The sequence below is a fragment of the Myxocyprinus asiaticus genome, chromosome 21 (assembly GCF_019703515.2).
Source record: "Myxocyprinus asiaticus isolate MX2 ecotype Aquarium Trade chromosome 21, UBuf_Myxa_2, whole genome shotgun sequence".
In the NCBI taxonomy this organism is placed as follows: domain Eukaryota; kingdom Metazoa; phylum Chordata; class Actinopteri; order Cypriniformes; family Catostomidae; genus Myxocyprinus; species Myxocyprinus asiaticus.
In genome coordinates, this window is record NC_059364.1 from 18,491,846 (window position 1) to 18,519,685 (window position 27,840).

The 27,840-nt window shown below is 38.7% G+C and overlaps 1 protein-coding gene across 4 annotated transcripts in view; it reads right to left on the bottom strand.

Moving 5' to 3' along the window:
• Positions 1–27,840, bottom strand: part of LOC127412128 (zinc finger MIZ domain-containing protein 1-like) — a 143,337-nt gene that overhangs the window by 97,528 nt on the left and 17,969 nt on the right. For 3 of the 4 annotated variants that reach the window (XM_051648236.1, XM_051648238.1, XM_051648239.1), the window contains one exon: positions 20,590–20,665. The exons of the other annotated variant lie outside the window; for it this stretch is intronic. The gene's annotated coding sequence lies outside the window, so the exon portion shown is untranslated. Of the gene's footprint in view, positions 1–20,589; positions 20,666–27,840 lie in introns of those variants that run through there. 4 annotated transcript variants of the gene reach the window in all.

Sequence of the window (27,840 nt, forward strand, 5' to 3'; positions counted from 1 at the left end):
AGCAAAATTTATATTTAATCTGAACTAAAAGAATCTGCTATCTATCTTTTCCTAAACTTGGGGCGCCCCTGTCTGAGTGGAGACACCAAGAGAGATGCGGTTTTCCCATTCTAAGTCTGCAGACTATTATTTGCGCCATCCTTCTACGGATATCTCCGATGTTACAAGGACATCCTCACATTCTAATCAAGATACCACTATATCCGGGTGTGATATCTATCCACTGCATAGATTCCTAATAAAGACTCTAAGTGAGGACTAGAACATAAGCGTGGACTGTCAGAACCACTCCCCCCCACTCTCGGTACAGAGTGCGGGGTATCTTAGGACTCTTTTATTCAGGTACTAACAGCAGCGCCTCACTCACTCTCTCTACCAGACAGTCCCTAACAAAATAATAAAATCTATCTACCTTATTTTTGTTGGTAGATCACTAATTGTAAATGAAATTATTACAGATCATAGTTTGGATGCGCTCTGTTTGACTGAATCCTGGCTTAAACCGGATGAATATATTAGTTTAAATCAATCTACTCCCCCAGGTTATTGTTATAAATATGAGCCTCGCCTAAACGGTTGAGGAGGAGGAGTTGCTGCAATTTACAGTGAAGTTTTTAGTGTTACTCAGAGGACAGGATATAAGTTTAAGTATTTTCATCTAATAATGCTTAATGTGACACCATCAGATACAGTTAAAAAAATCTCTGTCGTTTTATACGCTTGCTACAGTATATAGATCACCCGGGCCATATTCTGATTTCCTTGGTGAATCTGCAAATTTTCCATCAGATCTAGTAGTTACTGTGGATATATCTTTAATTGTTGGTGACTTCAACATTCATGTCTTAAATAATGAAAGTCCACATTTAAATGACACATTGGGATTAGCATTTATAGATATTCTGAGATGATATCTCAGATCATTACCTCGTCTCTTGCATGCTGCGATCAGATAATGTTACTCAATCTACACCACGCTATCGTTAAGGTAGAGCTATTCTTTCGACCACTAAAAATTAGAGCCCGACCGATATGGGATTTTTGAGACCGATACAGATTTTAGAGAGGTAAAATTCACTGATTACCAATATGCAATATATGCCGATATATTTAATTTTTGAGCTGGAATGAAAACAGACCTTTTCTATGTGGACTTTTCACAGATTTTGCACTGATATGACTATGCAAAGGTACTCAGAAGGCTGCTTTCTTAAATATTTTTATCAAAGAATATTTGACATTATTATTATACATGGTCAACAAATTCTAGAAATGAACACTGAGAAAATAAAGAATAAATAAAAATACAATAAATAACTTAATAAACATCAGTACTGTATGTTTAGTATCAGTCAATTGCTGACCATTTAAATAAAGAATAAATAAAAATAAAACAAACAGCTAAATAAACATCAGTACTGTTTAGTATAAGTCAATTGCTGACCATCCACCACCGCACCATTGTCTGCTGAGCTGCAGATGTTTACCTTTCAATCTGCTACATTACTGACTGCACTGACAAACTATAGCTGGCTAACAGCAAACAGACATGAGTGACATGGTTGTCAGGGACAAGGTTAATGTTATATTAGTTATATTGAAAAGGGAAAATGATGGGGTCATTGTTTATTAAGTTTCCAGTATGTATTTCACAAACTAGTTAACTTACCGAGACGCAGCTCAACTCCACCCTGTCTGCAGAGCCACCGTCAGCTCAGATCTGAGTTGGCGCACGCTCTGCTGGACAAACTACGTAATGACACCAATTCTAAAGCATTGCTTTCTACATTATATGTTCTGAAAAAAAGTTTTCATATCGGCGCATATCGGTAAAATATATGCCGATACCAATATATCGGTGAAAGGCTAATATCGGCCGATATTAAAAATAGCTTCACTAATAATCTTCCAGATGTATCTCATATACTCAGTAAGCCAAAAAGTCTAGAAGAACGAAGTAATATCAGAAAATATAAATACAATCCTCTCTAGCACTCTTGATAATGAAAATTAAAGAAAAAAGCTGTGCACCATGGTACAATGATCACACTCATGCTCTCAAGAGAGCAGCTCGGAAAATGGAGCGCAAGTGGAAGAATACAAAATTAGAGTATTCTTAATTAGTATTTTGTGGTGCTTGGAAGGATAGTGTCTGTAGCTACAGACAGGCACTAAAAGCTCCCAGGACAGCATATTTTAGCAAACTCATAAAAAATAACTACAACAGTCCTAGGTGTTTATTCAGTACTGTGGCTAAATTGGTTAGGAATAAAGCCTCGGCTGAACCAGATATTCCATCACAGCACAATAATAATGACTTCATGAATTTCTTTACCGATAAAATTGAAATAATCAGAAATAAAATTGAAATTACACAATCATCTGTCACAGTACCACAGAAAACAGTATCTCGTAATTTTCCTCATGAGCAACTTCAATCCTTCGCTGTCATAGGTCATGAAGAACTAACAAAACTTATTGAAACATCAAAAGCCACAACATGTATGTTAGATCCAATAACAACTCAGCTCTTAAAAGAGATATTCCCTGTGATCTCAGAACCTCTTCTTAATATTATTAACTCCTCACTCTCCTTAGGACATGTCCCAACAAACTTTAAAATGGCAGTTATTAAACCATTTATTAAGCCACAGCTTGATCCTGGAAAATTGGCTAATTATAGACTGATTTCAAAATACTGGAAAAGGTAGTGTCCTCCCAACTGTTCATTTCTACAGAGAAATAGTATATATGAACAATTTCAGTCAGGATTTAGGCCCCATCACAGTACAGAGACTGCACTTATCAGAGTTACAAGTGACTTGCTCTTATCATCTGATCGCTGCTGCATTTCTTTTCTAGTGCTTTTAGATCTTAGTGCTGCCTTCGACACCATAGATCACGACATTCTCTTGAATAGGCTTGAGAATTATGCTGGCATTTGTGGACTTGCATTAGCATGGTTTAGGTCCTATTTAGCAGACCGCTACCACTTTGTCTGTGTAAATGAGAAATAGTTTTTTGAGGAATCAAACAAAAGTATGGAGTGCCACAGGGATCAGTTTTAGGGCCTCTGCTTTTCTCCTTATATATGCTTCCTCTGGGAGATATTATCAGGAATCATGGAATAAGTTTCCACTGTTATGCTGACGATACCCACCTTTATATTTCTTCGAAATCCGACAAATTTCACAATTCTCCAAATTAGCAGTGTATCAATGAAATCAAAGATTGGATGACCAGAAATTTCCTTCTACTCAATTCCGACAAAACAGAGGTACTAATTATTGGACCAAAAACCTCTAAAAATAAGCCGGTAAAATTTAATTTGACTCTCGATGGATGTACTGTTACACAGTGGAAAAATTAGATGTTATATTTGATACCAATCTGTCCTTTGAAAATCAAATTTCCAATGTTTGTAGAACAGCATTCTTCTACCTCAGAAATATTGCTAAGTTGCGACACATGCTCTCTGTTGCTGATGCCGAAAAACTAATTCATGCATTCATGACCTCAAGACTAGATTATTGTAATGCATTACTGGGAGGATGTCCTGCAAGTTCAATAAATAAACTTCAATTGGTTCAAAATGCAGCAGCCAGAGTGCTGACTAGAACCAAGAAATATGAACATATTAGCACCATTTTATAATCGTTAAATTGGCTACCTGTTAAATTTCGTATTAATTTTTAAATTCTCTCAACTATATACAAAGCTTTGAATGGTCTAGCTCCGCAGTACTTAAGTGACCATCTACCACGCTATATTCTAGGGATGCACCGATCCGACACCTGTATCGGTATCAGCTCCGATACTGAAGCTTTTAGACAGATTGGGTATCAGTCCGACGAGCCCGATCCAAATCCGATACTGTGTGTTAGTCATATTTGTTACTGTCAAGCTCCAAAAATGACATAAAAGAACCATAAAAACACCATTAAAGCAGTTCAAGTTGTGCATTTTATTCAAAGCCATTTGAAGATGTGCAATAGCTCTGTGAATCACAAAAGGCTGTGTTTAATAAGTAAATATATAGTATGCACAGCGCCAGCGCGTTAGTGAATGGTGCTGCTCTGTTGACACAAACTCATGCACAGGCTGGTGATGCACTCACGGCTATTTTTAGCCTTCACATAGGCAATATTTGAGCTCTATTCAAGAACAGCATCTCAGATATAGATACTCAATAGTTCGGTTCACTTATAATATGCATTTAGAACGGCACCAGAGGTGCATTTTACCAGAATTTGAATAAGAATTAAACTACTGTGAACTTGCCTACAAACAGACACATACAGGACTTCCTGGAGAGTTTAGAATGTCAAAAAATAAAAGCGTGAGGGTTAAAAAAGTGCACGATTTAAATATATTACTGTTGTATTTAAAATTAAAAGTCAATAATAATAATAATATTAACAACAATTTAGTATTATTATTATTGTCATCATTAGTATTTGTTTACAATTTATAACAATATTTAAGTTAAATGGGTTCCAAAAAATAACTGTGTGAATGAAAAGTGGACTGATGTCTTACAACTAAATTGAACAAAAAAAAAAACAATGTAAATACTTTAAAGTCCAGATGCAAGTTGAAAATGTAAAAAAAAAAGAAAGAATAAGGCAAAAATAAAACACTGGTGTCTTTTTTACTTAAGACTAGAAGACTGGAATTACTGTTAATTTTGCTGCTATGTTGTTCAGTATATACTAGTCAATAATAAAGTGTTTCTTAATAAGCTATACATTTATATTGAAATAATGTGTAGTTAGAGGTTTGTGTTTCTTTACATATTAAAGAGTACTCCCAGTTAGTTCCATACAATAATGTAAAGATATTCTAAACTGATTATGCAAAAAAAACCGAAAAAAAAAAAACACTGGGATCGGCATCGGCCGATACTGAGATTTCCTATATCGGAATCGGAAGAGAAAAAGTGGTATCGGTGCATCCCTAATATATTCCATCACGTTCATTATGATCTCAAAATTCTGGCCTGAGGAGGTAGATCATTTTCCTATTTTGCTCCTAAAAAACTCTGGAAAAGGAGTTTGCTATATGAGCTAATGCTATATTTTCAGTGTGGACCGATAAATTACTTGTCACTAGAAACTTGTCATGTGTCTAATTAGCATACAGTGTTAACTTGTGTCGGCCCATGTAAGTTAACAAACATATTGGTTCATATTGTAGGCACTGCACCCTCCGCAGTTGCTACTTGTGGCCTCTGGATATGGAGCAGGGGTGACACCTGAGGCTGTGAGTGTGTGAGTATGTGTGTGTTTGTCTGCAGCACAGGAGTGAAATAGTGCGGGAGTTCAGGAAATAAGGGAGTTCCTGTTAGCTGTGGAACGTTGAGCGAGAGGCCTCACGCCACTCTGAAACTAGCATAACAGCAGCATATTGCTACTTAACCTTGATAAATAGTTGAAGTCTTATCGTACAGAAATTATGAATTTAGTAGACGTCAGTATGAGTTAAATAGTAATGTTATGCATTAATTTAAAATTATGGACATATCATGGCCTGTAAACTTACATTAGTTTCCTAATATGGGTCATTTCTTAGCCACTAGTGGCACCAAACGGAATTGCAAAAACAGTTTCTTAACAGGTTTCCCAAACATTCCCCTCATCTTCCATTGGTCACACAAACAGAACAGAAAATTGATAATTGGTTGAGTCAAAAGTCAACATGTAAGGCTGAGTAATGATGAGCAATGTTAAAAGTGCTACATATTTTTTACTTTTTAAGAAAGTCAACCTCCGATGGCTTAGTTCTAGTTGCCTCTGCACATTACCCTGGGAAAGAAGGAAGTATTTAACATAAAAAAGTATTTCACAGTACTTCATTATGGAAAAAACATCCAGCAGCCAAAAACGTTTGCATGTTAGGAGCACTGTTTTGATTTTAATAAAACAAAATTTATGTAAAAAAAACCCAGTCAGTACTCAAAGAAAATTTTATAAAAACTGCCTCCAAATGATGTCATGAAGGGGGTGGGGGAGCATTATGTGCTCTTGGCAAAGGAAAGAATACTTGAGGCTGCAAAATTCTTCAAAACTTGACTGGCTGACTGTTGTCCTAACCTGCCCAGAACATCAAAGGCAGCCATTACATAAAGTGTCTGAAAAGCAGTCTCTCTTATCTTAATGAGGCACAGACTTCAGTAAGATGATGTTTGCAGATTTCACCTGATGCTGAAGTCACTAAACATTCTGTTATATCCTAATGAAATGACCCTCAAACCAAAGTAGTCATCCAAGTTTACACAAGACCAGTGAAAGTGTTGCATTTGGGGATCTTGAAGAAATTTTATACACACAACAGAGCAAGTGAGGACGTATGTCTTGCCTTGTTTAGGTGTTAATCATTTTTTCTTGCCGTTGGAGAAGTCTAAGTGTGCTTCTAGAAGTCTGCTCGTGTCGTGTCTACGGCTGGCTGTTGAAACTTGTCTGAATAGCTCAGCAGTGTGCAGTGCCCCGGCTTAGGTCACAGCCTGAAGCTTTCAATGAGGGTTCCATGCAGAGGCCTTAGCCGAGATTTACCTGGACAAGCTCCCAAAGCAGCCCTCCGCCTTCGATCAAAATTCATACCCTCTTCATTATAATTTAATGCTCCTCGCAAGATTCTCTAAATGAATCCTACACAAATAACACGGCCATTAGGTCATTTAATATCCTGAGTCTAAACGTGTGGGGCCCCAGGGATTCCACTCTTGTCTAGACATATGGAAGCACTCACACATGTGCACACTAGCTCGCGCACACACGCGTGTATGCATGCAAACGTACAGAAGCAGAATGCATGCCTCCTCCAAGAGCAGCAAAGGCAAAACAAGCAGCAAAATAATCAGGCATGTCTTGGACACTATGCATTTATCAAAGCAAACAGAGCACCCGCGCATACCCCTAGGATCTCGTAGTGTTACCCGCCGTTGCTCCATCTCCCCTGGCAACAATTCCTTGGATACAGAGTGGGGACTTGAGCGGTTAAGAGTGGAGAAGACAAAGAGATTTGCTGACAGACATATTGTGTGAGGCTGGGGCCCCTGGACTGGGTCCCCCCTTCCACACACATGTCTCACAAGTGTGACCTTTGAACCCTGGCAGGGGCCCAGCATACAGGGCCACGGCACAGGTTGAAACTTAAGCTCCCGTGTTGCCGTTCAGTAAGGATGCAGAAGACAACTGGCCAGGGTCCTCTTCCCAGAAATACAGACACATGCGAGCACTTCTCCAGAAAATTAAGACATGGTTTTTGGATTACTATCTAATTTATATAACAAATGCGAAAAATGAACACATGACAGATTTCAGGGCATCAGACTAATAAAATATGATGACTAGGGAGCCATTTGCTCCTAAAATGAAGGACTTTTTTTGTTGTCAAATAATAGAAATGCTCAATGCAGATGGTTGTTTAGAAGTACTGTCACCCATTCTCATGTTCTATCACAATCTATCTGTAGAGGATCCACAGGGATATGCATTAACTCTTTAAATTTGCACTTCATCATTGTTAGAAGATCAGCTAGTAGTATGTGGAAGTTTGCAGAAGACTGTGTGATATGTATTGTTGTAGTGCATACTAAATATGAATTGAACATGTACTTCAGTTCACTGAGTGCACATCTTTTGATTGTAGCACTTAACTAACAGTTTTAACCATGAGTTTCGTGAAACTTTTTGACTGACTCACTAAAAAGAACCGTTCCTAAGTAATTTGTCAGACATTTCGGCTCGTGCTGTTGTTTTTTCAGCAAGCACAATGCAACTAAAAGATGCAAAACAGCAGGAAACACTGGGATGCACTCTGCAAATGCAAGAAATTATTTTCTCAATCAGTATTTTTTTTTATTTCTAGTAAAAAAAAAAAAAACCATTAAAAAAAAAAAAAAAAAATATATATATATATATATATATATATATATATATACACACACACACACACACACACACACACACACACACTGTGCAAAAGTTTTAGGCACTTGTGAAAAACTTTCAAAGTGAGGATTTCTTAAAAAAAATAATGACATAAATAGTTATCATTAATCAATTAACGTCATACAAAGTCCAGTAAACAAAAAGAAAAAGAGCTAAATCAATATTTGGTGTGATCACTTTTGCCTTCAAAACAGCACCAGTCCTCCTACTTACACCTGGACACAGTTTTTCTTGGTTGTTGGCAGATAAGATGTTCCAAGCTTCTTGGAGAATTCACCACAGTTCTTTTATTTATTTAGGCTGTCTCAATTACTTCTGTCTCTACAGAGTGGTTATCTGAGTTACCATTGCCTTCTGTCAGCTTTATGCATTGCACTGCTGCCACAAGATTGGCTGACTAGATAATCGCATGAATAAGTAGGTGTACAGGTGTTCCTAATAAAGTGCATCAGGATCCCTGTATTTATACAATATTATTCAAAACCTTTCCCTAAAGTGCCTTTTTGACACAGTGTCTCTAATAAGCTGTCTGATGCTTTGTTAACAGATGAACAGATTTAATATGACAGTATTGGGAAGGGGAGGAGGGACAAGCAGAGGACCAGTCAGCGCATCCTCAGCATGCCGCTACGTCAGGAGACATGCTGGTTTGGTGGTCGGTATTTGCGCCACATGTCGGCTCAGCACCCAAGCAGGTGGGGGGTGGGGGGCCTAACAAAGGTTCAGTGAATGAGGTTGGTAATGATCTGAGAGCAGTGCACAATGTCTGCAGAAATTCCCCTTGACAGAGACAGCAGCCGCCCAGAGCAGGGCCCTGCGAGCCGGGTTAGAGCCAGTAATCTGTCTCACACTTTCTGAGAGAGACAACCAGGCTGAGAAAGCAAGAGAAATGACAGAAAGGGACAAGGAGAGGAGAGGAGAGGAGAGGAAAGGAAGAGACTCTTTACAGACAGATCCAATTCAAAGTTTAACCATTAAAAGGGTGCTTACTTGTGGTAGAACAGTTGACATAGACCCATTCAAAGAGCTTTCAACAGAATGGCAGTGAATAAATGAATAAATATACAATCAAAATAAGAACACATAAAAATCACCCTGTCTACTCTGTCCCAACCAGGAAAAAAGGGTGTGTGTGTCTGCTCCTTGGAAGCTCTGAACGACAGAAGGAAGTGTAGGGCACAATATTGACATGACCTCATTAGACAACAGCGAGTGGACTAATGGTAATTAAAAGGAAACTGTGCTGTGATATTGGGTTGCCACTCATTACCTCACAGGGAGCACATTTATCTAACAAACATTTGTGCATGGTCTTGGCACATTTAGCAGCATAAACAATATGGGAAGAATGGATGCATGTGGAAATCTCAATCAATATGGTGCCTCAGAGTACGCAGTGTCAAAAATGTTTAGTTCTTTTTGTAGAGTTAGTAACTCAAAGTCCTGTCTCTAAGCCCCCTTTCTTCCCTGAAGGCTAGCACCCTCACCTCTACCCCCTACTCAAGACAAACACAGACACAATCTGCCCAACCCCCAACACAAACCCACATACAAATAATCTCACGTAGTTCACTCCAATTCCATTTCTCACTTTGTCGAGAAATCTCCAGTGTGATATTTTTGCCAAAAAATTATTAAAAACAGTGCATTTATAGAAACAAGAGCACATAAGCTGCGGTTTGTGGCCCTAGGAGTAATTAAACTCCCACATGGCATCTTGGGGTCTGAGGAGGTGAAATCTCTTGAGGCTACCGCCCATTTTCTGCAGGCTGCTAGGAGCTATGCCTCACGGTGCTGCGTGGGGCCTGAGGGACGCTAACAGATGAATCCCTGTCATTAAAAAGGATCACCCGCCTCACGGGAATTGACTCCATGCACTGAAAACTTATCTCTTAAGGAGGAAAAGGCATCCTATCTGAGATCAATCGAAAGCGGGGAACCCATCTGGATAAAGCATAAAAATACATAGCACACCCAAAAAGGGTAAAAAAAATTTTTTTATTAGATTTAATTAGAACTTATTTCTTAATAAGATTGAACTATTTTTATTGATACTTTTCAGTACCGAATGAAATACATGTAAATTCAACATTTTGCTTGCTTTGTCTGTTATCTTGGATTAATTTTTTCATCAAGCTTGGCGCAATGCATTCTAAGATTGATTTCAATGTGAAGGATGCATGCAATGCTGCCATTAGAGCCATTTGAAACCAAATGCATTTTTGTGTCAATCTACGTTTTACATTTTTTTCCTTTGTAAACATGCGTCTGACCATTGCGCCACGTCCAGTTGTTTTTCAGCGTCTCATGCATAAATGCCAAATTTTCTAGGCGCCGTGACACGTAAAAAAGAATGGCAACTTTTAGAAGTGTGTCTAAAGACACCTGTGCTATATGTGTTGCACCATGTCTATCTTTTTTTAGCGCAAGAACGCATTCGGTCTGAATGACCCCTAAGAATTTCTCCAACACGAGGTATCTTACAAGGCAGTACAATCATGTTGCCTGTGTGTCAGGAGCACACCTATGATGCCTTAAAATGCTGCCTCCGAAGGCAGCTTACAAGGTTTTGGAACGCAGCTAGGAAATTGCGTAAACACTCAAACTTCTCTAGTCTCTGGTCTCAAGAGAAATGTTTCATCATTTCTAAGTTATTGTACACTGGTGTCTTCTTTCTCTATATGGAAATGAACATGTGGTAGGTCATATGCATCGTGCCCTTTCCAGCTGTCTATCTATACATACATGAAATGTCCATCTGATTCATATTCAGGCAGCAGATGTGCATCTAATAATTAAGAACAATCAATTAAATGTAGATTGCGCTAACATTTATACAATACAGTTTTCTACTAAACAGGTCACAATTGCGTTAAGCGAATACAATCAGATCACATACATGAGCACAACAGATCGGTATCACATGCAAAATGCAACACATATTTAGAACATACTGGCACGCAGAGATAAAAGAATGTGCTGTTCTCCATGGCTTTTCAGTGAGCAGGATAAAGCCCTCTTTAAAGGGGATTTGGCCTATCAGGAATATATTTATCTGGGAGCTGACACAGCCACAGAGACTGTAGATCATTTTTAATGTACAAATCTGCTTTGGCTCAGAAAGGCAGGCAACAGCAGAGGGCAGGGCAAACACGGCTGCATCCAGGGGGAGGGGTGGGCAACAGGGGTACTGTCCACCACCATCACCCCTCCCCACATCCATGACTCCGCCTTGGGCCTTCCTTCCCAGTTGCTTGGCCAGCTGAGCAATCAGGTCAGTCGGCTCTTCCTGCGTCCCCCCTGGTCAATTGTTCCCTCTCCACGCCTCGTGTGCAGCCCGCAGCTGTGGCTAAATGATGTCATATCTGATCCTGAGGCAGGCGAAGTGTGTCTCAGCGTAAACATGGAGCAGAGGTGGAGGGGCTCCGACCAGAGACAATGAGCTGGGTGAAGCTATGCCAATATTTCTGATGATCTTTGCACTTCCCACAGGAAATGAAAAAAAAAAAAACTTTTTCCATCCAATATTTGTCATTTCTTATCTTCTATCAGGCTGGCTTTTAGAATAAAAAAGTAGCTATTTCTTTGTTTCTTTGATTCTTATATATCTTTTTCTAAAGGGAATGGGGCAATATTATTGCTACAATCAATACACTCTCTCTCCGAGGACAGGTTACTGGGTTGGTGCATATATCTGCTGCAGCAAGCCATTATAGTCAATAAATAATTTCTCTAGGAGATAATCCAGGCATTAGCAATGCTTGGGAGCATTTAAACAAGTGGCAACCCAGCCATAGTCTGTCTCTGTGAACAACTAAGTGCATGCAGAGACAACATAGCCAGTGCACTGAGAAAACCCACACTCCAATAATGCATGTATAACAGAGCGGAAAATGTAAGGCAGATCCCTCCACTTGTGATGCCACTGGCTCTACACAAAATCAATCACTGCTTCAGAACATTTGAGGATTCTGTATGCATGCAGAAAACAATTTGAACATGTTACACTGCATGTGGATTTAGAGAAATCCAAATTTACCAGGCTGCTCTGCCTTTGGGAGGAAAGAACAGACCGCTGGGCTTTTTGTGGATATTGTTAGGAGGACCTCTGAGGAAAACAGGCAGTATGAATAAAGCATAGCTGCTTTTATGACACAGGAGTAGAGAGCGTATAAACATTTGATTAGGTGTGTAATCGAGTGAGTACAAGAGGCCACACTGGTCCTACTCACACCAACACTTAACCAGCACACTGACAAGCTTCTTGTGCTCCTAATGAGAGGCTTTGGAGACACACTCACAGGATTCTGTTGGAGTCTTTTCTCTGCTAGTTCTTTTAAGGTTTTCAGGTTCTCTTCTGCTGGAGACAGATAAGCATCTTAATAAAAGAGATTTCAGTACTACCTCAGATGCCTATCAGAAAGATCCTGAAAACAGTCTGTTACTATTACTTCATTTCCCATCAAAATGCCAGATTACATTTCTGTGTTTATTTTCTTTTGGATGTTGAATCACAATGCACAAAATACAGCTGTGTGATTATTATTATAAACAGGTATCTCAAAGAAATGTCTGGATCATAGTTCACCCCAATTAATTGTATTTAATTGTATTATTCAAATTATAAAATGTTATTAAAACTTTATATTTGTATTAAGAAAATGAAGACAATTTTCAGACCATTAATATTCTTTGCATTGTGATATTCTCATGACAATTATGCAGTTTTTTCCCCGATATTCTCATGTGGAAATCACTGTAAAATATCAATGAAAATCAGACAAAATTTTTTTTTTTTTTTTTTTTTTTTTATTAAAATAAACATTGTAGCAAAAATTAAATTCAGTACAACAAATACTACTGTGGTGTATAAATGCATTACAATTTAAATAATATATCTTTATATTTCTCACATTAATAATGAGTAATGAGGGGAGCAAATGTGCTTAATTGCATCAGGAAAATGCCGTCACAATGCAACAAATTTTAATGGTACAAAAATACTGTATGTATTACATTTTTCTTGTACTTATTTTGTATGTTTTTTGTCTTTTTTTTTTAATGTAAAAAATAATAATATTTATTTTATTTAGATTTTTGGGGTGAGATATGACATTTCTTGACAAGTTTTGCGACATTCACCCTATTATGTCTTAGAGCTTAGACCTTAAAAGTTTAGGCTGAAAGAAAGAAAAACAAAAATGTTATTTATTGACCACTTTGCTTTTACAGTAGACTTTTCTTTTCTATGATTCCAAAAACAAACAGAGAAATGCATCAAATGTATTACACCATCTCAGAGCAAACACGTTCCTAGCAATGATGCCACAAAAAAGACATTATACTCTAAGTATTAGCTATTCTTCACCTGTTCTAAGTGCTACACACCCCTTTGAAAAACAAGTGCTTCTCTGTTGTCTCTTTACCTTGTGCCAAGCAGTTGTAAACAAACCTTTGAATGATATCAGTCATCTTTTCAAAAACTTCAAAATCACTGAGAAGGTAAATGAAGGCTGCAATAAATCTAATAAACATAAGAAAAAATCAGCCAAATTGGCAACCGTTCTATAATTTAGATGTGTACACAACTTGAGTTAGTCCAATTCAAATTCAACAGAATTCTTTAACCATATATTTTTTCTACAGAAGGGAAGGAAAGGCTTCTTCATCGGCTCTCTTTTGCTCAATACAGCACAAAGGGCAAACAGTAACCGGTGTGCTTCACCTTATTTCTCCTGGGACCAAGGAATCACAGCTAATGATGTAAGGAAGTAAACAGCGATTTACATCTGGACAGCCTATGCCTAAACGAGATGCCCTGGCAGAAGTGAATGAGATCATGTCTCAGCCTGCTCCAAGGACATGAATATTTACAGTTCTGACTGGAACAGGGCTGTAAATCATGTAAAAGTCCTGAGGTATTCTATAGACCCATTACATTTCCTACTGTCCAAGGGTCAGCTAACAAGATTGTATTCATAACATTCACAAGTCACCATGAGGACTGATCTTATGCAGATTTAAATGTGAATACCTACTAAAAAGGTTAATAGTGTCAACTTTTGTTTGATAATTGTCAGTTATTAGCAGGGGTGGACTGGCCATCGGGAGAACTGGGACTTTTCCAGGTGGGCCAGCCGCGAAACGGGGCCGAATGGGCCGCGATAAGCTGAAGGGGGCAGCGATATGCAGAAAAGGACAGCAACACCCCCCGCTCAACAACTTTTGGGCCAGTTTCTATGTAAAATCCCGGGCCAATTTCTCTTCCCAGTCCATCCCTGGTTAATAGACTGAAATTTGTGTGCAATGCAAAGGGCTTATTGAAGAGATCCCTGCATGTTTAAAAGCATCATGTTTTATCTCAAATGAGATCGGTCGGATCAAGCTCTTCCCTGGTCACCTGTGTGTCTCAGAGCTTGCGAATCCAGTAAACCCTGCCTCCTCTGATCTGCTTTTGCCCTCTAATATTATTTGTCTCTGCTCTCTTCAATCCCCTTTGGATGGTCGATGCTAGCGTTCATCTGTCTGTATGAGCAAGGTTAAAAGTACACGGCAGTGCCGTGGCAGGAGCTCACAATGGCTGAACACTAACTCTGAGAAATCAAGTATGTTGTTTATTATCCATTAGGCCATTGATTATACTCAGCTGAGCACACGGTGAGACATACAAGGTGCCCGTAACAGTGGTGCAACTACTGGGAATTCATTAGTTGAAGTTGCTAACGTGGACATTATTATACAGTTAACATGGCCTTTTCAGTGTCAGAAGAACCTCTTTGCCAGAAGGTTAAGGACAAAATTGAGGCTAAGGGGGGAATTCACTAAGAATGAATTGTGTTCACTGATAGCATTGTTTATTTGCTTGTGCTGTCTGCGTTGTTTTAGAAAAAAATAAATAAATAAATAAATTTGAATGCAAATTGAATTTGAATGCAATTGATCTTTCATGTCAGTTCTGAGTGCTAGGTTGTGGAGGATGCAGCAGACTACCAGGATCTGACATACTTTACAGGGACTTTAACAGCATCGTATGACCACTGAGATCCAGACACCTGAATGGGCTCTTTACATTGCCAAAATTGCAATATATGGATATATGGTCAGTTATAACACTCTTCTCCATCATTTGATCGTCTCTCGTAGCCAGACCTATGACTACGGAATAGGTCTGGGCTCTATAACAGCTTCAATTGGCCAAGTACTGCCAATTTAGACAGGTAAAGCATCTAACTGACACGTTAAGCGACCAGTCACTTTTGTCATTACTTGGTGTTTAGGGGCAGGGTTATCAGTGTATCATACCATAACAAAAGACCGACATGGGGAAATAAATAATTTATATAATGGCGTGTGAGTCTCCACAAGTGATTGCACACAAAACACACGGGAAAATAGCAGAAAATGTGTAGAGCATCTAAGGGGGCTTTGACACTGGGCACGTTTGCTGCGGTCCGATTCCGAGTGCGATTGTTGCCGGTGCCCCCCGCAGCTTTGGTCTGGTTTCACACTCACTTGATTCTATTGAACCCCGGTCCATTTGCGTTCATCTTATGTCATCACAAACACCCATGGAGAACACAACGCGACTCATCATACTTTTTGTTTTTTTGTTATTTTGGTGCCATTATGCACAGAAGAGTGAACGACAACTGCGTATATGTGCGCTTCATGGTGTAACTCATCAGATGTCCAGGGGGAGGCGGCTTGCTGCTGCTCGCAAACAGCGTTTTTTGAGGAGACAGCTGTAAGGAATTCATTTGCATCCTTGTTTACACTGCACGCTTACTCACGCTCGTGTACAAGGTGAAGTTATCGTCACTGTCATCTCCTATTATACCCTATATTTATAACCTATAATAGTATTTATATATACTATTTATAAGGTGTATAGATAGATAGGTATAGTCAACGGCTAAAACGCAAGAGCAGGTTACTTTACTTCCTGAACAAGTGCGCACCCGAGTCCAAGTTGCTTTCACATTCACGCAAATCGTGCTACAGTTCCATTGCAACCGAACACAGACTACCTCCTACAGGTAGTCTCGGTAGACTCTGAATATCTTTAAAAGAGCTCACTAACCTGCCAAACGTGGGCAAATTCTGTAATTATTTCATCTTTTGTATCAATGTGAATTCAACGTGAACACAACTCAGCTTCCAGGTGGATCGAAAAAACATCCTTTGTCTACTCGCGGAAGTTCCATCGAACCAGCCAATCAGATTTGCTGAGTTGATCGAAACTGTTTTCCAGTTTTGTGTGCTATGTGCATCAGACGTAGAACACTGACTGTGGTGGTCCATGGGCATGCCGTCTGAGGCTGAGACCAGTCATTTGATAACTGCTTCCATGAACAGACAATGTACACAAACATCTCTTAAAATTATCAATATCAATATTAAAATTAAAAATCTTCTATATAAAATTCATTTTATATAGCACATATAATAGCGCAATGCAAATAGTGCTGACTTCAGTAAATAAGGCTTAACCTAACAATAAGTCTAATTTACATAGAAAGGGGGTGTGTTTGTTCAGAAAAGAATGACAATGACAATTGCAGGTGGTCAGTGAATAAGACGCAGATGTTTGCACTGAAAAAACGCACACAAAAGTGCGAGTTTTTGAGAATCAAATGTGGGCACCATATTGGTTTATTGTTAATAAGCATTGCAGGAACAGCAGAAACTGTTCTAGTTGGGTGTTTTTGTATGTTAGATGTGTGTCTGGTCTCTAAAAGGAAAGAGAAAATAAATCCTCTTATAATTCGGTCCAATAATCTGATTTATTTGGGTTGTTAGTTCTGTTTACAGATGCCATTCATGGGCAGACTGGGCTGAGTTTAAACCCCGGCTTCTGTTCTCTCTGAGCTCTGGGCTATGTAGTGCATGATGCAGTAAAACCAATCACTGAAATCATAAACCCATGTCAAACATGTGACTTAGTATAAAATCATTCTGATTATAGCAAAAACAATCTCGACCACAAGGTCCAACTGCATGACCTTTTGAATTACTATTAAACAAACGTCCAAACGGACAACCAGCTACGCCACAAGCTCTCTGGATATGACTGCCACACGATCACACAGATTTGTGGGTTTGTGGCATGACGCAGAAATTTACTCCTGCAGGAAATTCAAAAGGCTGCAGAGTTTCGATATTAAATCAAAATCAAAACATGATTAACTTATTAAGAATGGATGCTTTCCAGTTTGTAGAAAAAAGCACAAGGACTCCATAAAGATGGAAAGATATCCTTGATTCCTTGTTTCAGCCTCACTTCTGACGGTCGGTCGAGGGTTGAAGCTATTTTAAGGAGACCCCTGTGCCTCTGGCAGGTCCACCACACGACACTCTACAACAGCGGCTCGCATACAGCTGAAGAATGGCTCCATTATTCCCCACAAACACACATATATTTTCACAGAGGTCCACCCACTTCTGACCTTCTCTTACTGAAACCCACCACCTTCAGAAATTACCCTGTTTTGTGATAGTGGGAACAAAACAGAAAAGGAAGAAGTTGTGATTTCACAAGAATGGTTCAATGGATGACTAAAAGGAAGGTTGAAAACACACCTTTTCAAGGAAATTTCTAATAAAAGCCATCATTTATCTTGAATCCTTGAAGATTTTACCTTGTGTAAGGTTAAATTATTTTAAATTTAAAATGTTACATTTTATATAATGAATGCACCAATTAATTAGCTGTGGAATTATTCAATTTTTCTTGATTTTTTCCTTTGTTAGGATTGTGTGCATTTACAACACTAAATGAGTTATAATCTTTCAGTTCAACAAAATAATTATCTGTTACATGTCAAAGCAGATGAAAATGTTCCTAACAGTCTCTCTGTAAATAAAAGGTGCTTTACCAGAGAGTATCAGTTATAAACTGATATGACAGCAACATGTGTGCAGCAATAGCTTTGGAAAGTTACAGGCAAAGAAAGATGTGCTCTATTTCAGACATTTGTAATGCAACAGATAAGACTGTAAACCGTGTCATGTTTAATTTATATGGATTGTAACAGCACTCTATATTAAATCTGCCTCACAACTCTCTAAAATTACAGACATTAAAGTCAACGTGAAATGCAGTTTGCAGCTCATTGGAGCCCTGCCAACCATGAGTGCAGCACAAGCGTTTTTCTGCTTCAGTCATTTGAAAACAGTTTGCAAGAATAGTGTAATCTTTGTGAACTCTGAAAATGATCTCAGACCATCTCAGGAGGTGCTGTGAGTTTAGTTTGCTTTATTTCCACAGAGTAGTTCACATTTTACAAGTATTGTGAACGTAACTCTGCAGGTTCACTTTGTTTTGACATTGCTTTATTCCAAATATATATGTTACCATGCATAGCAAATGACATGCAATAACACACATGCAAAAATTCTCATGTGTGTCATCATAATTCGGTACAGCCACAGAAATGGTGTTTCTCTTCTGTGTTTGTTTACTCTTTAGCCTCCATTTTTTTATATTGGAAAATGATCATTATCATAACAATTATGGTATTATATGTTATATTACAAAATAACATTAATTAAAATTGTGTGTGTGTATATATATATATAAAACATGGTAAAACAGGGCATTCACCAGCCACTGTAACCGCTGGACAAAAAAGTGAATTTAATATCCTGCAGATGCCGATAACCTGTGAGCCAATGGCTCTTACAATAATATTTTGATTTTCCCAGTTATCGGACAGTAATATATCGGCCGCTAATATGTATCTTGCAACCGTATTGGAAACTAAGGTGGTTTTCACACTGGGCACGTTTTCTGCGGTCCGAATCTGAGCGCGATTTATGATGCACGTGTGTGTGTTTTTGTGCAACTGATGATGTCATCATTTTTAAACGCATGCGCAATTAATTTTACTTCCTGAACAAGTGCTGTCTCGAGTACAGGTTGCTTTCTCACTCGTGCGAACCACGCCACAGTTCCAGTGCACCTGAACTCAGACCACCTCCTACAGGTAGTCTCGGGTGCGGTTCACGGGTGCGTTCACATTATCCAAACTAACCGAACTTTGACGTCATTCGACCCTGGGTGTGCATCAAAAGTGCGAGTGTGGAAGCACCCTAAGTGACGTCAGCTGAAAAGTTGTTTCAGAGCAGAGCAAGTAATTACATTTTGGCAAAACATTTTTGTATGTTGAATAATGTGCACTAATGAATCGTGCACAATAAGACCAGGAACAAACATTAAGAAAGCAAACAGACTCAATTTTGATTCCGTGTTGACTTCAACACAACTTCTAAAGCAGCTAAAATCCTCTACAAAGCTGAAAAATGTATTCTCTGCCTCACCATTCTGTCCCTGGCTCTGTCTCCAAGTCAAACATAAACACATATAAAAATATACAGCCTACTGTGTGCTTGTGTGTGTTTTTTGTGTGTGCCTGAGCATCAGGAAATACCAGGCCAAGCATTCCAGCTTGTCAGCACCTCTGGCCCTCATGTGACCACAGATACACAGCCTAGATTGTGTGTGTGCAAGTTTGATCAAGGAGCACGATAAGAAAATTGAGTAAAGTGAGGGAGTGGGAGGGGGTAAGGCAAGAATAATCTGATATGCATGACTTGAGGTTTCTCCCAGTGCCTCTCTTTTCTTTTTCCCTGGCCAAAATGGCAGTTTGCATTCAAAATTTACAGGCTTCTTCTCTCCCACTACTCCTGGCAATCTGGCCTGCATGGCTCCGCCCCCACCATCCTCATTAGCATAATGTAAGATGCCACCAAAAATATTCTTTCTCCTTCAAGCTGTTCCAGGCTTCATCAGTAGACACGACCAACCAGAAAGTGGTGAACATATAGGCCAAGTGTCACTCTCTGTGACTCCTTGTGAAAATTCTTCTATTCTGCATTTTTTTATTTAATAGTTTTTCCATTACAAATTATATTATCAGCAATTGGAGTCAAAGAGCATCTTGTGTGCTTCAATGGAAACAAGGAAATCTGACCTTTTAAGTTAACATGGTCAATGTTGAAATTTAGCTTATTGGATTAATGACCAAATATAGTGCAGAATCTAAAATATTTTTTACTTATTATATGTCATAACATTTCTTTATTTTCAATTTGTCAGAATCCCCCAAAAAAATTTTTGTTTCCAGGTTTCAATTAGATTTTCAATGTGGACTTAAACGACACTGAATATTACAGGCTTAGGATGAAACACTTTAAATGCCACGTGTTGTTCAGACAAATGCTTGTGACTGCTTGCAAACACAGATAAAAAAATAAAAAAAATCTCACATCTCAGTAATTGTGACTGCTTTTAATAATCACGTAAAAAACTGACACTGATGTCGTAAGAGGGAACAACAAAGCAGCTAGTGATTTCAGAGGCCCCGTTGCTAATTATGACTCATGTTATACAGAGCGTTCTGTTGCCACTCAAAAACACTAAATACATTTGTCGTTTGACTGTGTTCAAGAAATACAGTAGGAGCGCAACAGCGGGCATGCTTTCCCATTTTTGGCACCAATTACACCATTCAAGATAATTCAAGAAAGTTGTTTTGAAGATAACACCACGCAAGCAGCACGTGTGTGTAAACGTGTGATTAGGTGAACAATCATTAGCAGAAATGAGCAGTGACGGATCATCAGTCAAACAGCTTACCAGAGGATGCAGGAGATTTCTTTGTTCAGTGTTTTGGCAAATTCACTCATATATCCTCATCAATCATAGAGGTGATCTGGAATAATAAAAAATAAAAAAAACAATACACACACACATTACATAAATCCCTTGCCAGATTTAATATTAGACACGGTTACATGTATGTAAACATTCTTCTCAGTAATCATGATCCACTGCTCTGTACTTTTCCCGCTTGATAATGTCACACTGCTAAATTAAGGAAGCACACAGTAAGACTCATTCTGCACATGGGATCAAATGTGCCATTATGGTATGGGGCATCTGACCGGTATAAATAAAGCACAAAAGAGCAAATGTTCATACTTCTCATTAATTAAGTTACCAACTTTACCAACGAAACAATCAAAGATTTTACACGGCTCTCTGGAATATTATTCTGATTGGTCGATCACAGCATTACACAATTAAATATTTTTGTGTAATGCCCACTAAACTGTATAACTGGACGCTGTCCCCGGCAACCGGTTTTCTATACTGTAGCTGTGCTAGTTTCATGTCTCTCATTTAACTCAACAATCTTATTATCAGGGGCCTGGCTACCACCTCTGGAGTTCGCTAGTTCAAATCCCAGGGCATGCTGAGTGACTCCAGCCAGGTCTCCTAAGCAACCAAATTGGCCCGGTTGCTAGGGAGGGTACAGTCACAAGGGGTAACCTCCTCGTGGTCGCTATAATGTGGTTTGTTCTTGGTGGGGCGCGTGGCGAGTTAAGCGTGGATGCCGCAGCGGATGGCGTGAAGCCTCCACACGTGCTATGTCTCCGTGGCAATGCGCTCAACAAGCCACATGATAAGATGCGCGGGTTGACGGTCTCAGACGTGGAGGCAGCTGGGATTCATCCTCCGCCACCTGGATTGAGGCGAATCACTACGCGACCACGAGGACTTAAAAACACATTGGGAATTGGGCATTCCAAATTGGGTGAAAAAAAATAAAAAATAAAAATAAAAATAAATCCAAAATAAAAAATACAAAATATTTGTATCATCTCATAATAAAATAATTTAAACTCAAATCAATATTATTTATATATTTATTTATTCCATTGGAAGCCATGTAATAAGTGGACTTCATGTCAGGTCTATTTAGCAATAATGACTGTATTATAATAATGATGCTGACTACCACCCCTGGAGTCGCAAGTTCGAAATCAGGGCGTGCTAAGTGACTCCAGCCAGGTCTCCTAAGCAACCAAATTGGCCCAGTTGCTAGGGAGATTAGAGTCACATGGGGTAACCTCCTCGTGGTCGCGATTAGTGGTTCTCGCTCTCAATGGGGCACGTGGTAAGTTGTGCGTGGATCGCACATGAGCCTCCGCATACTGTGAGTCTCCGCGGTGTCATGCAGAGCGAGCCACGTGATAAGATGCGCGGATTGACTGTCTCAGAAGCGGAGGCAACTAAGACTTGTCCTCCGCCACCCGGATTGAGGTGAGTAACCGCGCCACCACGAGGACCTATTAAGTAGTGGGAATTGGGCATTCCAAATTGGGGAGAAAAAGGGGACAATATTAAAATAAATAAAGACACATAATTTACATTATTTTATTACATTATTTCTTACTTAAAGGAATATTCCGGGTTCAATACAAGTTAAGCTCAATCAACAGCATTTGTGGCATAATGTTGATTATTAAAAATAAATAAATATTTAGACTCGTCTCTTTTCTTATAAAAGAAAGAAGCAAAAATTGAGGTTTCAGTGAGGCACTTACAATGGAAGTGAATGGGGGGGGGCATTTTTGGAGGCTTTAAAGGTGGAAATGTGAGCTTATAATTTTATAAAAGCACTTACATTAATTCTGTTAAAACTCATGTATTATTTGAGCTGTAAAGTTGTTTAAATCATCATTTTTACAGTCATTTTAGGGTTTGTTGATGATCGTCATGGCAACAAAGTTGTAAAATTGGCTATAACTTTACACAGAATAGGTTAGCAAGCAATTTTATAACACTAAAATCATGTTAACATGCATATTGTTTACATCTTGTGGATATACTTTTGAAACAGTGAGTATTTCACTGTTTACAGATTGGCCCCATTCAATTCCGTTGGAAGTGCCTCACTTGAACCCAGATTTTTGCTTATCTTTGTCATCAACTTCAATAGTTCCACCATATGTAACCTGTCACGTAACTGTCACTGTGCTTAAATGAACTGGCTTATAATCTTACAGGACAAAATGTGACAGTATGATTCTCAGCCCTCCACATGTGATCAGAGAGCAGGGTCTATTAGCTGTGATTATTGCTTGAATCCCTGCTATCAACCCCTGCAGACCCCTACAGCTATAATTTTATATGAATATTTCAAGTCAGCTTTTAGAAAAACGAAATTACTGTTATCCTAACAGGATCATGCTTTGACTATTAATGGACTCGTTTATCGCGACTGTATTTTTTTAACAAATTCATAATACCCTGTGTGAACACATTTATCATATTCTGCTAAAATTTTGTCATTGTGTCAGGTCAGAGTGACTTTGGTTACCAGAATAATAACAATATTAATAATTCAACTTGTGTAACACATTATTCCTCACAGTATGGCATTAAATTAACCTCAAATCAGATTGGTTACTGTAAACCTTTCATTTTGTTTCATATGTTTGAGTCAAATTAAACTGGACATATTTTTTACTTAACTAAAAGCTCTACAGTGCTTGAATTACACATTTGAGAATAGAGAAAATTTGAAGTGCATGTTGGCTCCCTACTTAGAGAACATCGATAAGTTTTATTCTGAACAATGATGCCCAAGGACTTCCTGAAATAAGGATGTTATAGGTTATTCCTCAAGGATTACTGCTGCTCCAGTTTTCAATGGGCTACTACTATTTTAATTGGTACAATTAGGTTATCTAAGCCCACATCTGATGAAACATCCACCACTGCTCCCTGTGTCTTTACATAAGCCTTCCTCACACAGTTAGTATCATCAACGTCCCTTTAAAGGGGTAGTTCACTAAAATAGTGTTCAATCAGCAATAAAATCTGACAACAATAGTATCAAAAATGTACACTAAAATCAGTCACACTGAAAAAACGTTTTTTTTTTTTTTTTTTTTTTTCAGGCTGGTACAATTAATGCACATTCTTGAGTAAACAAACTATCAAAAATGCGATTGGTCTTTTTAACTGAAAGCATCCGCCATACTGCCATAATTTCTCTCATTCATTTTTCTACGAATGGCCCATCTCCTCCCCTTATACGGTCTCTTGTATAATTTACTTATGAAGAAAATATGACCTTCAGGCTGGATGAGTGATCTGGAGTCACTCAGCGTGAGAGAAACCCAAGAGATGGACTGATTCTAACAATAAAGGAAAGAAACAGTAGGGAGACAGGAGGCCGAGACAGCAAAGGCTTGATTATCCACACTTTCACACTCACAGAGGACAAACTGAGAGCCGTGTATAGGCGACCTCCTCCAGTTCTTGGCCTGCAGTGACGCTCAGATGGGCTGTTGGATTGGGGTGTATTGTCTGTGCTCCACACTCATTAGCTGAGTCAAGGAGGGACTTACTGGGGTGTTTAGATCGCCGGGTTTGTGTGGCAGCTCAACAAGCTCTCCCAGCTGGAGTACAGCTCTCACATCACAGCTGCACACTTACAATTAGTGCAGGTGCAGCTGAGGAAAGAGCAGGGACAACATACACAGAGAGAAAACACCCACTAACAGAGGTGTTACACACCACCAATGTCTAATCTATAGTTCTGTTCCAAACCTAGTGAGCAGCCTTGTTGCACACTGTCTACATAGGCAGCTGCATTCTAAGCAGTCGTAACCATCACAGACATTGAGGCCCCCCCCCCCCCAATATTTTCAACCAATATGGGTTTTTCAATGGGCGATTTTTAAAATTGTATGTTAAGTTCCTCCAATATTGAATATTCGGTTACAGCCTTGCTTCTATGGTAGCTTCCTAACCATCAAGGAACCTCATTGTTGAAGTGAATTACTTGGAACACTCTACATAGGCACACACAAATACTGGTTAAAATAGTAAATTTTTTAATTAGACTGAAAATGTTTTATTGATCATTTTAAATATTGAATGAAACCTTTATTTATAATCAACATTTTGTCATTTCATTACGCATCTTAGATTGATTTTCCACTGAGCTAGTTGCGATGTATTCTGGCATTACCTTCTCCATGAAGGATACATACAATGCTCCCTTGGGTGTTGGCTACCTTTTAGAACAGCATTTACGTCGGAATCATGTCAGTAGTTATGTTTCCATCAACGCTTTTTTATGTGCATTTTGGCATATCGCATAAAGTCTGCTGGATGGAAACACCAAGATGCGAATAAAATCTCCAAAATGTGCATATAAAACGTATACGCTTGCTTGAGGTGGATACGGTTTTTTATTCGATAAGTATAAATGTGCATAAACTATGATGGAAATACATTTACAGAATAAACTCCAATTGAATTTAACAGAAATACAAAATGCGCATCAAAAAAGTAATGTGACTGAATAATGCATTCATAACTGGACGAACCTGCGAACCAATCACTGCATCCGAATTGTTGCTCTGGTCATTCTGAAATACCGGTGTCCTAAAAAAATTCCAAAGCCTGAATAGAGTTTGCAGAGCAAATAAGTTGAACACAAACTTGCACTTTTTCCCGAAAAGCAGGTTTTTTGATACTTTTGAAAAATATCTTATAGATCCACACAGCAAAGTCATGATGGAGGAACACACACACACAGTGCCCCCAGAACTGTGTGACGCCCTGTCATTTCCAGTCATGAGACAAGTTATTAAAGTGTTTTGTCTGCACGTCCTAAACCGTGAGTATTTTATTAATAAGAGTCAAACAGTCGCTACAATTTCCCCGGAAGTGACGATTTTGTTCTTTTGAATGCAAGGGATGGAAACGCAGCTTTATCCGCACATTGTTTTTGCGATATTCTGATTTTTCACATAAATTAATTTCGCAACTTGGATGGAAACATAGCTTATGATGATTAAAAATACTGCCTCACTAGGCAGCTAACTCTATTTTGGAACAAAGCATTTCACCATTTGAAAAGACCTTAAAACTTCACATTGTATGTTCAAATATAATTCTGTTTTTCCTCAATGCACAAACTAACATTCCATCATGAAGCTAAATTGATCTGAATGAGATAATGCACTAACTGCATTTTCCAAATATTTCAAGAGAAAAATGCAACCCAGGCTTGTGTTTTTCCCCTCAATCTGATATTGATCCAAGGAGTTTTGCTTGCAAAACATTATCACAAAACTGAGCGTGCCAACAAATGATGTGACAAAAGAAGCCATTGATTTGAAAATTGTTACGGTAAAATTAATTCCACCATTTTAGGCTTTGTTTCTCAGCCACACAGTTTGGTAATGCAGAAAGGGAAAGTGGCAGGACCGGTAATGCTAAAACTGTCTTACATCTGGAGTCATCTCAGATGCATGCCATAAAAGATGCCATTAAGCAGAATGGGCTGGCAAAACACACAACATGCATATCTGAATAATTCATTTAGGGCTCAACCTGCTAGAGGGACATGTCTTTTTCCCCCCAGTTTGTTTTCTGCATCAAAATCAGAGCATATATTTGCTCTGACTGTGATAAAGCATAACAAGTGCATTCTGCGGACATTCAGTTCAGCACAAATTAGCAAGCAGGTGTCTACGTGTGGTGCAGAGCTTTATTTTTCTCTGTACAGTTCAATAGAGACTGCAGACTGCTGTCTGCCTCATTAGGCTCTTTTCCAGGGGCAGTGTGTAATGAGACTCCACACAGAAAATAAAAAAAAAAACCCACAGCCAATCATATGAGAGTGATGTAAGACGTCTGTTACCATGTTTTCTGCAGCTCTTGTTTACTCAGTAACCGTGATAGACAAGGTACACTCAACAAAGGGCATCAGTGGGAAAGAAACAACTAATGGCAGTGTACAGTGTAAAACTCATATCTGAATTTCAATTGAAGGAGATTGAAAAAAAAAAAAAAAAAATGAAGGCGCACTTGTGATTGCCTGAAATAACCAGTTTTATCCTCAATAAAAAGCCTTAAGTCGAACAGAGACAGGAGGAAACAAAAGCAAGACAAATCTATCAAAAACTTCTAACAGGCATTAGTCACAGTAAATAGAATTGATCGGGCAAAAAATCCAAAGCTACGAATGTGTGCTTTATGATACAGTACCAGAGAAAGCAAACAATATTAAGATGAACTGGAAAAAAATATTTTTCTTAATCAGTATTTTTGTCTTGTTTTCTAGTAAAAATATCCGAACACCCTTAAAACATAAATGAAGCATGCAAATATGCAAAATTTTAGGGTTTACAGCCTTATGTTGTCATGGCCACGATGTTGTAAAATTGGATATAACTTTAAACAGATTAGCAAGCGATTTTATCACACTAAAATCATGTTAACATGAATATTATCTTGTGGCTATACCTTTGAAACAGTGGGTATTTTAACGTTTATGGATTGGCCCCATTCACTTCCATTGTAAGTGCTTTACTGTAACCCAGATTTATGTTTTGTTTGTATTTTTTAAACAAAAGTAGGGACTGACGAAACATTTATCAACATTTTGCCACAAATGCTGTCGACTGAGCTTAACTGGGAACTCACAAATCTGCCATATTTTTCAATACAATAATAGTGAATCCAAAAGTCCTTTTGTGTTCCAGGGAAGAAAGAAAATCATATAGGTTTGGAACAACAAGAGGGTGAGTGAATGATGACAGAATTGTATATCTTGGCTGAACCACCCTTTCATATCTTATGCAATTTTCTTATCTTCTCATTTTAAGGATTCTCAGATATTTTTAATGGCAAACAACATAAACTGATTATGAATAGTATTTTTTGCAGTGTGGGGGAATGTGTTGCCAGCGAACTGGGCTCTATATTTCTACATGTTTTAGCAATATAGCTAAAGATTTTTAATTACTTAGCTCGGCAGCTGGAAAATGCCACAGTAGCCTTAAAGTTCACAAGGCCCCTTTCATTCAAACTCCAGTTATACAGGCAGGCAGCCAAGCCTGCCAACCACCAAGCATTCAGCTGGGCCTCTACCACTGGGCCAAGTCGAGCAGACAGCCACAGCCATGCGCACGAGAGCGAAGGGCTTGCTGACACATCCACAACCCTGACGCAGGGCAGAAAAATGCACAGGCCCACTCCAGCCTTTTCTTTGCGGTCGAGCTCGAACGTACCCAA